General features: G+C 46.0%; 1 pseudogene; it reads right to left on the reverse strand.

Moving 5' to 3' along the window:
• Positions 1–14,508: 14,508 nt before the first annotated feature.
• On the reverse strand, positions 14,509–16,370 carry LOC136125840 (eukaryotic translation initiation factor 4B pseudogene; annotated as a pseudogene).
• Between the last annotated feature and the right edge of the window lie 705 nt (positions 16,371–17,075).

Genomic DNA, 17,075 nt, shown 5'->3' on the forward strand with positions numbered 1-17,075 from the left:
CCCAGCCGCTCCGCGGCACGTGGGATCTTCACGGACCGGGGCACGAACCCGCGTCCCGTGCATTGGCAGGCGGACTCTAAACCACTGCGCCACCAGGGAAGCCCCGGTTCCTGATATTTTTGTTCATGGTTCTTTTCTTGGTGCTTAGAGGTGATTGAAGAGTCTCTCTAATTTCTCCAAGTAAAAACCGCATACAGAATATTATGCTTTAGAGCTGTGCTAGTGAATGGCATTGCTAGGTCTAGAGAACAACTTTGCCTGTCTTTTAAAATCCAACTTGATCCTCTACCTATTTCTTTGACGCAGGCTCAGGCCCTTAACTTATACATTTCTTTGGTCAGTAATTGTAGATTAAAATAATTTACTGGAACACAAAATAAATAGCAGAAAGAGAGGCTACGGAGGCATTAACAGCCCTCTTTGTGGAATACACTCAACTCAAGAGACTGAGGGTATGGGAGTTCCCTGGTGGCCTAGTGGTTAGGATTCCAGGCTTTCACTCCCATGGCCCGGGTTCAATCCCTGGTCAAGGAACTGAGATTCCACAAACCACACAGTGGCCAAAAAAAAAAAAGAGAGTGAGGGTAGAGGGTTCATTAGTTAAGAGTGTGCAGAACAGTTGCCATTCTTACTTTTTAATATTTTATTTTGTTGAAGTAGAGTTGATTTACAATGTTGTGTTAATTTCTGCTATGCCGCAAAGTACTCCCCCTTGTCAACCACAAGTCTGTTCTCTATGTCTGCACTCTCACTTTTTTTTAAGTGAAAGTATACAAAGACATATTGGGGAAAATATGCAATGCTAAACTACAAAGGATTTTTCAGGCACACGCACATACACACATGTTTTTCTAGGAAAATAAGTTCAGAGAAAAATAACATAATAAACTAGCACCGTGTAGATTCCATTAAATGGAATATATGTGTACTGACTCCAAAAAATGATTCAGTCCTCTGTCTTCTTAACAAATAAACAGTATATTCTTTCTTTCAAAAATATTTGTTAAAATTTTGCCTTATTCTATGCCCGGTCTTAGAAACTAGAAATAAAAGATGAATAAAACATAAACGGTAACTTTAAGGGAGAGTAGCATAGCACAATAGTTAAGATTCTGGAGCCAGACTGTCTAGTTATGAATACCAGCTCTGTCACTTATGAGATCTGTGGTCATGAGCAATTATATAACCTCCCCGTGACTCACTCTTCTCATCGACAAAATGGGCATCATAATAATACCTACCCCACAGTGTTGTTATGAAGATTAAATGAGGAGAGTGATATCATCAACATGGTGAAATAAAAGCTTTCTACCATCTTCCCCTCAACGAACACCAATTTTGACAATCACCTATGGACAAGAGGGGCTTTGCAGAAGTCTGGGATTCCAGCAGAGAACTTCCAGCACACTGTTGGAGCAAAAACAAAAGCAAACAAACAAAAAACCAAAATCTAAGACTGGACACATTGAAAAGAATGCGAGGAACTGTTTCACTTTACCTGTGTCACCCCTTCCCCCCAGATTGCACAGCTCAGTGTCAAGAGAGACCTTCTCAGCCCATGACTGCTCCCATGGGGAAAATGAGAGCGTGTAAGTGAGCTCCCGACTTCTACAGCTGAGCAGGTCACTGCCAAAGAGGTGCATTTGTTTCTCACCCCGTTCAGAAGGCCAAATCGTGAACTGCATGTCTGGGGCTGGTGAGCAGCTAAGAGAACAGCAGCCAGGGCTCAGAGTAGAACTCATCAAAGGGGGCACAGATCCTACTGACCACACCAGAGACTCCCCTGGGAGGTCCCTCATGAGCCACGGGGGATGCCTCACCTGTGAATCTCCCCAACACTCTGCATGCGTTACCCACAAAACCCTTATCCCATCCCTGGCTACGTACCTGATGGAGGCAAGAGTGAACCTTTGCAAACAGCTTAGTTAGCACATGTGGAAAGCCGGCCTGCCTCTGCGGGATGAAGATGGTCCTATCGCTGAATCTACAGGGTGAGAAGGAGTCCTCCAGGGAGACAAAGGAAGAAGGAGAGGCTCTGTAACATCCAGACATCTAAGTTGCCCTTCTTAGCTGGTCTGGTGTCTTCCCAGCCCGCCTGGAAGAGACAAGCCCCAGAGCAAGAAGTGCCCCTCGGCTCTGTATAGAGTCTGTCATACAGAGTGAAGTAAGTCAGAAAGAGAAAAACAAATACCATATGCTAACACATATATATGGAATCTAAAAAAAAAAAAAAAAAAAGGGTTCTGAAGAACCTAGGGGCAGGACAGGAATAAAGATGCAGATGTAGAGAATGGACTTGAGGACACGGGGAGGGGGAAGGGTAAGCTGGGACGAAGTGAGAGAGTGGCATGGACATATATACACTACCAAATGTAAAATAGATAGCTAGTGGGAAGCAGCCGCATGGCACAGGGAGATCAGCTCGGTGCTTTGTGACCACCTAGAGGGGTGGGATAGGGAGGGTGGGAGGGAGACGCAAGAGGGAAGGGATATGGGGATATATGTATAGCTGTATGTATGTATACAGGGGATGTATGTATAGCTGATTCACTTTGTTATATGGCAGAAACAAACACAACATTGTAAAGCAATTATACTCCAATAAAGATGTTAAAAAAAAAAAAGAACTGCCCCTTGGCTGGGCTGCAAAAGGTGTGCTCAGGTGTTTTACTTTGAAAACCTGATTCCTGATTCGTCAGTCCTTGGATAATTGGTCAGCTTCACGCATGACCATCGTGATTGGGCCAATTCAAATCAGCTGCAACGGTGCTGCCCCCGTGATTCCTTGTGGAGCCATCAGAACAGCTGTGTTCTCTCTACACCTGGAGGGCCCCTCATTGAAGAGATGAAGAGGAGAGCAGCGTGGGGAGGGGGCAGGGCAGAGGCGATGCTGTAGACTCCAGCCTTTCTCCCTCCGCTGTCTCCGAAGAGCTCCCTCCCAAAGAGCCCAAGCCCAGCCTGAAAGACAACCAAGTCCAATTTGTATGGGTCGGTAGGGGCCAGAAACCTCCCCTTTCCCCTGCATCTTCTTAGCTGTGTGGCTGTGTGGAGAGAATTTTCAGCAGCAAGCAATAAAAGCAGGATCTCATTCCTGAATCCTCACAGGTAAGAAGACTTCTTCCTTTACAGCTGATTTTTCAAAACAAGAACTCTTGTGGGCAACCTCCATCACATTCCCTATTCCGGGTCTGACTTTGTCACCTACCATCTTTCTTTTTTTTTTTTTTTTTGCGGTACACGGGCTTCTCACTGTTGTGGCCTCTCCCGTTGCGGAGCACAGGCTCCGGACGCGCAGGCTCAGCGGCCATGGCTCACGGGCCCAGCCGCTCCGCGGCATGTGGGATCCTCCCGGACCGGGGCACGAACCGTGTCCCCTGCATCGGCAGGCGGACTCTCAACCACTGCGCCACCAGGGAAGTCCACATTTTTCGTTTTTACACCAAGTGGCTTCCTCTCCATCCCTACACCAATTAATTAATGTCCCAAAGGGGATATGGGGACAAAGATGAGTAAGTATTAAAAAAAAAAAAAAGCCTGACTATGATTGCTTGGCCTCATCTCCCAAAGACTAGTTTCCAGAGCTCAGCAGTTGACACCCATCAGAGAGAAGTGATACTGGATGAATTTCAACATGTTCTTCTGGAATTCAGTAATTATATAGCTACAAGATGGTACCTGCTAACTGTACTTAAGGAGCATTTTACCTCAGGCACTAGAGATTTAGAGGATTCCCAAATACCCACAAGTAGAGGAGTTGTTTTATAGCCAGCCTTATTCACGGAGTTCCCCAGATACATGCACACTATCTTCTGTACAGCCCTGGAATATCCACTTTTTTGTTTGTTTGTTTAACCAAGCCAAAGAGTCCTAGAGAAACAGGCACGCCCCCCTTTCCTCGACCCTGTTCTGGAAACTGGAGAAGCGCCCTAGGCACAGCTGAGGCCCATTCTGTTCCATTAGAATTTGTCTCATCAGTAGAGCTTGACAACAATAATCCCTAGTCTTGCGGTTCACAAAAATGTGGTCCCCAGACAAGCAACATCAGCATCACCTGGATGGGACCTGATAGAAATACAGATTCATGGGCCCCACCCCAGACCTACTGAATTACAGGTAAGGCCCGGAAATCTGGATTTTAATAAGTCCACCATGTGATTCTAACATGCTTGCTCAAGTTTGAGAACCACTGTTGTAGTCTTGGCTGTAAAGGACCAAATCCTACATAAGTTAAGCTTTGTGTGCCATAAATTCCTGTCACAACTATTCACCTCTGCCATTGTACTGTGAAGACAGCCATGAACATTGTGTAAGATGGAGGAGCTTGACTTTTTCTTTTTTAGTAATTTAAGGAGATGCTTTTTTTAAAATAAATTTTTATTTATTTTTGGCTGCGTTGGGTCTTCGTTGCTGCATGCGGGCTTTCTCTAATTGCAGTGAGAGGCGGCAACTCTTCGTTACGGTGCGCGGGCTTCTCACTGTGGTGGCTTCTCTTGTTGCAGAGCACGGGCTCTAGGTGCGCAGCCTTCAGTAGTTGCGGCACACAGACTCAGTAGTTGTGGCTTGCGAGCTGTAGAGCGCAGGCTCAGTAGTTGTGGCGCACAGGCTTAGTTGCTCCACGGCATGTGGGATCTTCCTGGACCAGGGCTTGAACCCGTGTCCCCTCCATTGGCAGGCGGATTCTTAATCACTGTGCCACCAGGGAAGTCTGCTTGACTGTGTTTTAATGAAACTTTATTTACAGAAAATAATCAGGAGGCCAGATCTGGCCCCAGGAGGTAGTTAGGGAGACAAGGTTAGTCCTCCAACCTGCTTGATCCTGATACACCTCTGAGAGTTTTATAGGACGCTTTATCAGTCAGAATTCTGATTTCATCCATGTTTCTGATCCTGGGTTCTTTTGAAGTCCTTATTGTTTGTGGATTTTTTAGAAATTTACCCACAGTAAAAAAGAAAAAGTAAAATTATAAAGTACAAAGCATTGGGTCTTTTCTAGAGGTCTGGGAAGTATGTAGTAGCCCCATTTCACAGTGAGGAACTGAGGTGCAGATGGGACACATTCAGGCCCTGCCATGCTGTGCAGTCAACATTGTGTTTCTTGAGCACAGAGACCCCATTTCCAACACACACAATAGGAACAGTGCCTTTGGGATCTGTGAGCAGGGACCTAGACATAGGATTACATTTAACAACACTGCTGGTCCCAGTCAAGCCTCCTCTAGAAACCCAGTTTCATGGTCCGTCATGTACATAGCTACACTCTGCTACTTCCTCTTATTTGGGGCCACACAAACAAGAAACAATAAAAGTAGACAAAGTAGTTAATTATTGGTTCATGTATGTCTCTAGACTTTATCAATAAAAGATCCATCCGGAGATCGGGTTCTGTTTACCAAGCAGCTCGTACACTTTCTTCACCATGAGCAGCAGAGAAATATTTTTCAGCAGGATAGGGGTAGGTTTGGTCCAACCAGGTGGCATCTAGCTCTCATCTTGAACAGTTTTGGTGAATATGATTCCTCCAAAATTAGGTGGGGGAGTGGCGAATCCAGGAAAGGCTCCAGGCCAGAAACACAATTATCAAGAAAATTATAAACTGATGTGCCTGGGCTACTATATGAAAAACACAGGCAGATAACCTCCTGATGGTGGGAAAAGTGGGAAACGACTTGTAATGTTTTCTCATTGATTTTTTTATTAGAATGAGCCAGGTTATCTGACAGTCACAGACAGCCTCCAGATTTCAGTGGCTTCATGCAACAAAGGATTGGGGGTGATAAGAGTGCCTCTTTAAGGGAGATTGCCTCACAGTCCAGCTCAGGGTCCAGGTCGTTTTAATCTTGCAGCTCTGCCCCTAAAACAAAGCCTCCTGCAGGATCACGTGCCTTCGGAAAGACAGAGCGAGCTGTGAGGGTTTTCCGCTGCCTCTGCTCACAGGTCACCCAGGAGTAGGTTCAGGGTGCTGCCCAACTACAGGGGGCCTGTCGTCCATATGCCTGGAGGGGGAGGAAAACCAGACTGATACTAGTGTGATACCAGGACTCAGGATGTCTGCCACATTACATGGTGTATCTCTCTATAGCACCAAAGGGAGGTTAGCTAATACGAGAGCCACGTGCTGCTTAGAGGACTGAACAAGGAGCGTATTTTAATAGCCCTGACATATCCTGTACACTAATAAGCGATGGCATTCCCAAACACCTATTAAACACGGATCCCTGGTGTCACAGTTCCCAGCACAGGCCGATTCAGGTTTTACTGTCGGGCTCAGGTCCGCTGATGTATACAGACAGAAAGGGTGCCCTGAAAGAGAGCAGACAGAGAATTAACACCATTAGGAACAAACACAGAAAGGGAAACAAAGGCCAGACAGGTTGTGAAGTGCCTGCTGGGTCTGTCCTATCTCTTTCCATGTTCTTTGCTCCGTCCTTTCAGATAGGGCACATCTACCCTCTAGAGCTTCTTGCTTTATCCCACTTCAATAAATCAGGCTGAAAGATGATATCGGGTAAAACCCTGAAAGCTAAGGGCCCAGGACTCCTCTTCCTGTGCCCACCCACCCCTCATCTGTTCAGCACATGGTTCTCCCACTAATAAATATCATTGTCTGAGAACCTGTTTTGTGCCCAGCGATAGGAGCTTTATATGCATTATCTTAACAGCACAACAGTCCTATGAGGAAGATGCTGTTGTACCCATTTTGCAGATCAGAAACTGAGACTGAGCTGAGTTAAGTAATTCCTATACAAGGTTACACAATTAACAAATGGCAAAACTGAGAACTACACTCAAGTCTGATGACTCCAAAGCCAGACTACGTTACACCTGTTGTGCTATGTTGTCTTCCTAACCGTCGCCTTTGTTTTCATTTATCAAACACTCAGAGAGTACCTACGGTGTGTCCTGCACTTTGACAAGGATCCACGAGGCAGAGAGACATGCCCTCCAGCTGTTCACAGTCTAAGTGGATGCCACAAGTGTGGTGGTAAAGACGTGCTCAGGAAGCCCAGAAGCGAAAGCTGTAACCTATCTAGAGAGGTTGGAGAAGATTCCAGAGAAGAGGTAAGATCGACTGTTCTAAGGAGGAAAACTTGGGAGGGGGGTTGGGGAGCAGTAAGAGGGATGTTTTCCACCAGGCATCTCACTGTTGTGGCCTCTCCCGTTGCGGAGCACAGGCTCCGGACGCGCAGGCTCAGCGGCCATGGCTCACGGGCCCAGCCACTCCGCGGCATGTGGGATCATCCCGGACCGGGGCACGAACCCATGTCCCCTGCGTCGGCAGGCGGACTCTCAACCACTGCGCCACCAGGGAAGCCCCTCTCTTGTGCTTTTTCACATCAGGATCCCAATGGGAAAACACAAGGCACGTGGAAGTGGAGATTGATGGGGTCCTAGCAGACATTGATCACATGCGCTCCTGGCTGTCCATGGCCACCACCATACCACGTCACACTCTGAGCAGCCCTTGGTTTCAGGCCAGCAAGGCCAGCTGTTTGGAGTTTGTTCAGGATAAAATCTTCACACAAGTACCCATAAAGAGGATGTGGCCAACACCACTGAGAAATGGCTAGAACAGGCCCTGGGCCTTGAGCCCGGAGCTCCCAGGTGAAATCAATCCAAAATAGTTTCCCCTCAAGTGGAGGAGGGCTGGCTCTAAAGACAGAGGAATAAGGTGCTATGGTGTCAAGGTGTGGTACCCAGACAAACAGCAGCAGCATCACCTGGAAAGTTGTTAGAAATGCAAATTCTCAGGATCCCTTCCAGACCTACTGAATCAGAAAACTCTATGTCAGTTTTTAATCTGTGGAGAAATTCCAATCTATAAATTCTATTTCTTTCCCTAAAAGACACTTGGGAACTTGAAGGGCCTCCTGGGTTTGGTCATTAAACCCTTGTATGTGCCTATTCTCCCTGCCCCACTTTTTCCAGAACCAGCCTAAGGCACCTCTTGAGAACCACAGATTCTTAATATCTTCAGGGAAGCCATCACATGGCATAAGACAATGTGAGAGAGCAAAAGCAGGACTGTTGGAAGTATTGACATGTAGAGTAAAGGGTTGTTTGTTTGGGGGAGAGGCTGGAAGGAGGGGAGTGAGCCCTGGATCTTGAAAGGGTGGAAGAAGGGGTACCGTGGAGCAGAAACAAGAGGAACACTTATGGATAGTGCCACAAGAGCACGACCATGCCCTGGGCATTGTCATAGGTGCCAAGAGGAGGGGCAGGAGACAGAGCAAACAGGAAGCCCTCACGAGGGAGCAATTAGACCATAGCACCTTAATTTTGCATACTATTGATGGAGCATCTACCCTGTGCCAGACACTCTGAAAGCAAAGAGACAGTACAGAGGAGTGGGGGGAATGTGGACCCTGCAGCCAGACCGCCCGGGTTTGAATCCCCACTTGGGGCGATGCTCAGCCAGTGGGACCTGTATAGCCACACCAGCTTTGTTTACAGGTAGCATCTGTTCTGAGTGGGCACAGCCTTGCCTCTGATTGACCAGTGTTTTGATCATCCTAGTTGTTACGTCTTTTGAATATCACCCATGTTGTCACTTTCTGCAGAGTTGAATTTAAGTTATTAAGCATCTACACACCTCGATTTTCTCATCTGTAAAACAGGAATAGTAACGTTACTTACCTCAAGTGTTAGGAGGATTAAATGAGTCCACAGAATGACTGTGCTTAGAATGATGACTGGTGCATACATTCTCAAGAAATATTAGCTGTGATAATTCTTCTCTCCCAAAGTATGAACAGTGCCTGAGTAAAGGCCAGCTTCTCAGAGTTAAAATGTCCAGAGTGGCCTGAGTTGCTAAAAGCAAAAGCTTGCTTCTGATAGGATTTAATTCCAGGGCTCGACACCCACCCAGCTCAGAGCAGGAAGAGGCAACCTGCTCGATGGAGATGGCTAGCGTGGTGGGGACGTGACACCATCGTCTGTCTGCAGCCAGCGCAGGGCCATTGCACACGTAGACAAACTTGCTCCCCTCCAGAACATGCATATCTTCTGGCCCAAATGCTGGAATAGACCCTTGGAGTCCATTCAAATGTGGAGAAATATCGTGATCCAATCAAAACCGCTCCAGCCTGTTGGCTCTTATTTTTGATAGACAGGATAAGCAAACTCTGCCTAAATAAGAACTGGTAATAAATATTCTCTTTTCCTGTCTTTCTAATGCTTCCAAATGAAATGGTCCAAGTCTAAATGTCTCACGGGGAATCTCTGAAGGATTTCTGAAGTGTTTATTTGGCGAATAACAAAAATTCTTTATGTTATACAGACCTTTCACGTATATGTGACACTCACAATCCAGTTGAGAGAAAAGTAGGACAAATGACCTTAAGTTCAGCCTAGATGGTTGGAGACTGAGGCCCGGTGAGTGTAGGTGGCTTGTCCGGAGGCTTATGGACATTTATGGTGGGGCAAAGGGCAGGAAACCGTCACTCTAGAAATCTACAACCTTTCCTATTCATTGGCTAATAGGAGCCCTCTTTTGGAACACTACTCCCCAAACTCTCACCCACCTCAGCTTATTTTGAAGATGCCCACATGCACAGACACACACATACATCAATAACAACCGTTTGGCTTCAGGTGAGAAAGGAAGTGGCTCATCCTGGCAAAGATTGGAGACCCCTGGCCATTCACCTTCCACCACCACCTCCCTTCAGCACAAACCATTGAAAGCTGGTTCTATACATGTGCTCATGCTTTCCGGACACAAAAGAGAGAGTTAGGTACATATCTCCTGCATCCTAAAATAGAAGTTTGAGGATGGGGCAGAATGAAATATTGTTTTATTCCTATTTTATTGTTTTGATGCAATTTTAAAAGGGATTGTTTACATTCCCTTTCAGGTATTTCATTTTTAGTGTAAAGAAGTGCAACTGATCTCTGCATGTTAATCTTGTATTCCGCTACCTTGCTGAATTTGTTTATCAGTTCTAGTAGTTTTTGTGGGGATTTGCTAGGGGAAATATTGTTTTAAATATTTAAAAGATCTACATATATCCCTATAGAGAGACAGTCAACTTCATACACAAATAGCATGATATGCAAGTATTAAAATGTGAAAGAAATTGAAGTGGTAACTTGTGCCTTTTCCAGCCGACCTGGCAGGAAGTCATCACTTGCAACCATGGAGAAAAAGAACTATACAAAATAGCCTATATCATATCATAGGTACAAACATGCAAATATATTCAATATATATTTGAGATTTCCAACTACCAAAGTAATCTTCATATCCTTACAGAAGTATAATGAATAAACAAATAAAAGAAACCTTCCTTTCCACCATGAGACACCGTGAAATCAGCTGAAATGCACCCAAGTAGTTTAATCCTATAACATTCTTCTAAATTTGGGCCCAAGAGGCACTGCCACAATTTTGTTAGTCAATTAGACAACGATTTCATGAGAGGTGCCTCGTATGCATATCTATATATTTGTTCTGTACTGGAGGCAAGGAGGGAAGGACCCAAACAAGGAGACAGCACGGTGCCTCTCCAGGAGCCATCTAATCAGGCATCCTATGAAGATCCTCGTGCCTATGACGATGACACAGGAACAAGGAGTACGAAGGACAATCTATTCTTCCTTCCAAATACATCCAACTCCTTTTTGGTCTTCTGACACTAATGAGAACCCTAATGCAGACCCTCCATCAGCCTTTCCTCCTATCCTGGCCAGCTTCCAGCCTTTCCTCTTGGGTTCCCTTGAATGGACCTTGGCCAGATTAATTTTTCTAAACCAGGCACAAGCAAACCAGTGGTAGCAGCCTAGCTTCTCAGCCACAGGGAGTCACTGCACACTCTGGCCCCTCACCAGCCATTGCTCCCGAGGCGAGTCTGCCACTGCAGCCGGAACAGCTTTGATGGGACCACTCTCTCCACTTTAATCCACCTAAGGATCCCTTCCCCTCCTGCTCACCTTTTCCAAGTGCTTGGAAATCTAACTCAAATCCCATCAATTCCACAAAGTCTTCCTTGACTCCTCTAGTCTGTAGGGTTCTCCTTTTCCAAATTCTAATAGCAATAGAATTTGCTGTGTCTCTCTTTGCCACCAGGTGGAGAAAAAAAAAAAAATGATGCAAAAAGTAAAGCCACTGGACAGAGAGAAGCTGAGATAGGAGGGGCGTTTTATGCACACATCTAAGAATCTTTCCATACTTTCTGAAATTAGGCAAGGGATAAATAATTTTTGATTCCCTTCCAACCAGAATGGCCAAAATAAAAACAGTTTTAAAAAAAGACCAACTAACGTTGGCAAGAGTATTAAGCAAATGGAACATCATTTACTACTAATAGGGGGGTAAATTGGTCAATCACTTTGGGGAAATACTAGTAACCACTACAGTTTAGCATAAGCTTAATCCATGAACCAGCAATTCCAACAAAATAAGTGCACATATGCACCGGGAGAGATGCCCTGGAATGTGCACAGCTGCACTAATTGTAATAGTCAAATACTAGAAACGACCCAATTGTTCATCAACCGTAGAAGGAACAAATAACGTCAATGAGTAAATACAATGACAAAATACAGCAAGGTAAATGAATAAACTCAGCCACATACAACGACACAGGTAAATCTCACAAAGACAGTTGAACGAAAGACGCCAATCACAAAAGAAGCAAGGTAATGGTTAGAAAGGAACACAAAGAGTTTTCTGAGATTCCGGTAACGTTCTGTTAAATGATGTGGTTACATGGATGTGTTTATTTTGTGGAAATCAATCAAGCTGTACACTTCTGATAAGTGCAATTTCTCTTATACATGTTATACATAAATTATATTTAAAGTGTGTGTGTGTGTGTGTGTGTAAAAGGGAGACAGACAGAGATGCTCCTGCCTGGAGAACAGGAAGGGAAGGAAATAGCCCAGAGACCATAAATAATATCTGTAAGCACTAAGGGCTAGCTTCACGGTGTGGGAGCTTTGCAGTTGCACCAGGCCTTGTATAGACAGGGTCCCAAACTTGGATCGATGCTATGCTGTCACTGGCTTACAATTCTTAATAGCTTTTGAAACAAGGGCCTGCATTTTCCCTTCAGCCTAGGCTCTGCAAATTATGTAGCCAATGCTGAGTACAGGTTTATTGTCAGCTCCCAGTATCCAGAATTCCTCTAGTAGATCTGAGAGAAAGTCACTGAATTGAATAGGCTCAACCTCCGAAGCCCTTTTGGATGCCTTTTCAAGGAAACTGGAACTGAAGCCGCCTTCCTTACTATAAAGTCCTAGAGAAGCCAGTTGATTTCAAAGCCCACAGTAGGTCTAAAAGGGATGGGGAAGGGAGGGGTAGAAGAAGCTGCTACGCTCTGAGTCCTGAGTTAGTTCCTAAATGAATCAGGAAAACCACTTGGTTCAGAGGAGGGTGTTATTTCCTCATGCAGCTGGTACCTCATCCCATCAAGGACCAGATTGATGAGTTTGGGAACCACTGGGCCTGCTTGTCTCAGCCTCCCTTCTCTCCTCCAGGGAATGAGCTGCCCTTGGTGATCAGGCGGTTTCTGGAACTGCTCCAGAGCTTGGGCTTTCCAGCATGTGTGTGGCAGGGTACGAGCATACCTAGTTCTGGAGGCATTAACAGACCAAAGCTGTGACCTCCGTCCTGGCTTCTCTCTGCCTCCCCTTTATCTTCCTTCTCAAATCATTCAGAACCTGGGCAGGGAAAAGGGGAGCCGACCAGGTTTCGAACCTTCTAGAAAATAACTCTGCTTTGCCTTCTCTTTAAAACATGGCAGTAGAACGCTTGTGCAAGAGCCACCTACAAAGTGTTCCCTGGCCGCATCCACACTATAGAGGCCAGGCCCCCCAGCTGGCCTTTGTGTGTGCTTGGCTTTTAGGCAGCCGGCCCTGCATCTCAGATAAAACAAGCTTCTCCTTCCTCCGGAGACCGATGAGCTTCTCCCCGTCTTCTTCCCTCCCTCCCGCTACTGGGTGCCTGTGGAGAGAGGAATCCAGGCTGCTGTCACTGGGCAGCCAGGCCACCAAAACTACTGACTCTGCTTCAGGCCTGGGCATCCAGATAGGTGGGCTTGTCACCCCGAAATCATTTTCTGCTGAATTAAATCCAATTCCATGCCCTGGGTTCTATAGCTGATACCACAGCCTGCCCATCGCCTCTATTTTCTGCCTGAATTTTGCCCACAGTTAATCTGCTGAAATCCCAGGAGATTTTCAGGGGTTATTTCACTTGAAAGGAAGAGGCCTCTGATTTTTAACTGAGAGTAGATAAAATTCCCAGGGTACTCCTCAGGCAAACAACCGCTCCTGCTGACTCCAGGTAAGCATTCTGGTGGTGGCACTCAATTTCAGTTAGCCCCAAGGACACCTTTTCTTTCTCATGTGACAGTAGCAATAATAACTTTTTTTCTTTATCTGCTATCAACCTACAGAGTTCCAATTTTTTGCGACTCATCTTTGGAGAAACCGTCTCTTCGTGGCTCATTCTATCCATAGGATCTTTCACTTGAATAATTTCACAGCACCTGCATTTATTCATTCATTATCTGCTTATTCTTCAACATAGAACTAAGTGGACATTTATTCCCCTTACCGTACTATCCCTTCACATTCATTTCTTTATGCTCATCAATGTCTGGTTCGTGGTACCCTTCCAAAGATGTCTTCCTTGATTAAGTCCATCCTACTCTGACCAGGGTCCTCTGACCTTATCTCTTTCTTCTGTGTCCACTCAGTATTAACTGCTAAGTCTGACCCAAACTTCCCAATACGAACTCTCATAGCTCCCCATACATCTTTCTTAAAGCGAGGAAAGTCTGATGATTTTCAAATGAGGAGGAATATTGGCAGCGAGTCAGAGTCTAAAGGGAGGGTCCTTAAAGGTCCTTTGTATTTTATAAAAAGCATGTCCAATATTACACTGTATTTCAAACAATAAATACTTGTGTCAATTTTTAATATAAACTACATGAAGTATATCTCAATAAAATATCCCTGACCTGGGGGAATACAATGAAAATATAGTGATTCTCAATGGGGACTTGTCCCTGTAGGGAATGATCAGCCCCTGAGCCAGGAGAAGGCAAGGTTTTTCTGTCCATCTTCCCTAGAAGCACCAGATTCATCTCTAGCCCTAGAACAAGGGACATGTTTCATAAGCCTTTGTTCAAACTCTTTTCCCTACCTGGAGTGCCCTTCCCTCCTCTCTGTGAAACCCCTTCTATACTTAATGAGCTATTACAAATATCACTTCATACTCTAAGCCTTTCTTGGTTCTACCAAGTGGTCTTTCCTTCTTCTGAATGCCCTGTAAGAGGCCTTATCTATGGCACTAATTGCACTGTGGCAAATACAATATTAACACATTTTTATCCACCCATCCTCCAGACAGTAAGCTCCCTGAGGATAGGAACCACGCACAGTATGATTTTTTTTTTCCAGGAGATGGTGAGTTTTATTTTGTCTTGTCTGGATAGAGATTTGATTTGCTCTCGAATGTTCCAGGGTGGTGAGAGACTAGGAGAAAGCACAGAATGCAGAGGTCTATTTGGTGTAACCTTCTCCCTCATTTTCACCTTCACCATCGATGCCAAGAGCAGCACACTTGCTTGCAGAACTGAATTTAGAGGCTGGACTTTCTTCAGCTTTCTTTGGCTCAGGTGCAGACCTGGAGTCTTGATGCTTTTTGCCATCTTTCCTGTCTGCCTCCTTCCAGTGGTCTTTGTTCCCTCCATCTCCTGGACCACGGCTGGAATTTCCACTTTGGCCTTTTGGGGCACTCACCCCATCTACATTATTTTCATCTGCTTTCCTTACTGGTCCTTCCTCAGATGGTTGAGCTGAAGCTACTTTCCCTCCACCACTTGTACGGGACTGCTGCTCTGTGTCTGAGCTCTGAGATCGATCAGGAGGCTTAGAACTTCGTTTCCCACAAGCATTCTCCTTTGGTGGAGGGGTTGGTATTACCTTTCGAGGCTGTTCAGGTTTGGGAGGCTTAGAAGCTGGAGACTGACAGTCTTCCTCTTTACTGGGTGTTTCGTATTCTAGTGACTTCTCACTCTCTCTCCTTCGTGCATCCTGGTCTGACTTACTTCTTCCAGATGTGGCTGAGGTCCCAGTCTGTGATGACTCATTTCCTGCCCTCAGCCGTTCCCGTTCCTGAGTTTCTTCACTTCGCCAGCTTGGGTGTCTCTCCCGAGGCCGTCGTTCTAGTTTCGGCTCATCCAGCTGACGCCGCGGTTTCTCCTGTTCCTTCTGTAGCCGCTCTTCCACTTCTCGTTCTCTAGCAGCTGTGTCAACAGTCTTTGCTCCTCCAAAGATAGAGTCTGCTCGACTGGACTGGGAGGTGCTAGCAGAGGAATCATCTTCTTTAGGAGTACTCTGAGGCTTTAGGTTCAGTTTGGGTCTTTGCGAGGGACCTCTATCATCACGCCTATCATCACCCCGAGAGTAATCATCTTTGGAGCTCCATGACCGGTCATCTTGTCATCATATCTGTCTTCACAGGGTCCCCGCCTCCTCTGTAGTGGTCATCCCTACGGTACCCACTACCAAATGCTCTTCTGCCACTGCCTATCCTGGAATAGTAGCCTGTATCATGGTCTCTGCTGCCTCGGTCATCACAGCGATCTCGGCCCCCGTATCGATCCATGTCCCGGCGTGGGCCATCACGGTAACTGTCCCGATACCCATCACGATATCGGTCTGAATCATAACGATCTCCATACTTGTCTCCAAAGGTATCATCACCTCTTCTAGGTGGGTAGTCATCAAAGCTGTCTATAGCAGGACGGGCCCTCCAGTCTGTATCTGTTCTGTCAGAATCCCGATTTCTATCTCTGCCAAAAGAACGATCATCCTGTCTTTATCCTGTGCTTGATCAGCAACGTCCACTCGAATTCTCCTGTTACCTAGAGACTCTTCATTGAGGCTCGGGGCATTGAGCAAGGAATCCAGGTCCTCAAACTCAGCGTTACCAAAACCTTTCAACCTCTCAGGATTGCTGGGTTCACATTATAAACGCACTGCGCTCATATTTAAACGTCTGAAGGAATTCTGAAGAATCCCTTAATGGAGTCTTCTATCACATCACAGGGCAGGTTCCCTAGAAAAGCAGGGTAGGGTGGCGATTTGGGAAGACAGCCCCAGTGGATATTGGATTCCCGAGCAGCCCGTGGAGCAGTGGGCAGGATGGAAGGGTCGACTGGAGGTGCCCCATGCACATCATCATCATTACTATGCCAAGTGGTTGAAACATCTCCTTCTAGGTCATCTGTTTCATCAGCCCAGCTGACTGGTTTAGGGACATAGGTGCTTCCTCCAGCAGTCCCTCCATCCTCAGCCAGGAGGTCTGTTAGGGAGATAGTCTTCCCCTTCCTATTCTTCATTTTTGCTGAGGCCGCCATGTTGGGAGAGGGAGAGAGAACGCAAAGGTCACTGTATGATTTTTATTCCAGAACCCTAAGATACATCAAATATCACTTCATTCTTTCTCTAAACCAAATTAACTTAGTTCTAAGCTCTATCACCTAGCTGGAGAAACATTACATTTCAGCCTTTGGTGAGCTTCCTTCTCCCATCTGCCCTCCTACCGTCACCATGAGACTATACAACATTGAGTATACAGGGGAGCATATTACATGAGCAGGGTGTCCTCCTTTGAGTAGGGTGGTGTCAGCTTTGGTGCTCACTGCCAAAGCCCACATGGTCAAGTTGAAGCAGGTGGCTCCACCACCTCTTGCCTATTTCCAAAGTCCAGTCTAAGGCCCATTCTCAGCAAGGTCTTCCCAACCTTTCTATCAGGACAGATCTTTGTCTCTTCTGAACCCCATCTCTTGACCCCCCCCATTTGATGTTGACTGCATTCTAGCATATGCCTTGGCATCTATTTTGTACACACTTACTCCCTCCAGTTTGCCCCATCCCTAGTCTCCCCCTAGTCTTCAGGGGAAGAAATCATCGTAGTCACATTCACCTCCTGTACTAGTAGCTAATGTAGTGCCTCAAATACTAACGTATTGAGTGAACGGTTAATCTTCTGCTCTTTCATCTTCAGTCCCGGGAGACACTTCCTGAGACATAGGATCCATCCTGTAGGACTCAGCCCAGAC

The sequence above is a fragment of the Phocoena phocoena genome, chromosome 7, assembly GCF_963924675.1.
Source record: "Phocoena phocoena chromosome 7, mPhoPho1.1, whole genome shotgun sequence".
Taxonomy (NCBI): Eukaryota; Metazoa; Chordata; class Mammalia; order Artiodactyla; family Phocoenidae; genus Phocoena; species Phocoena phocoena.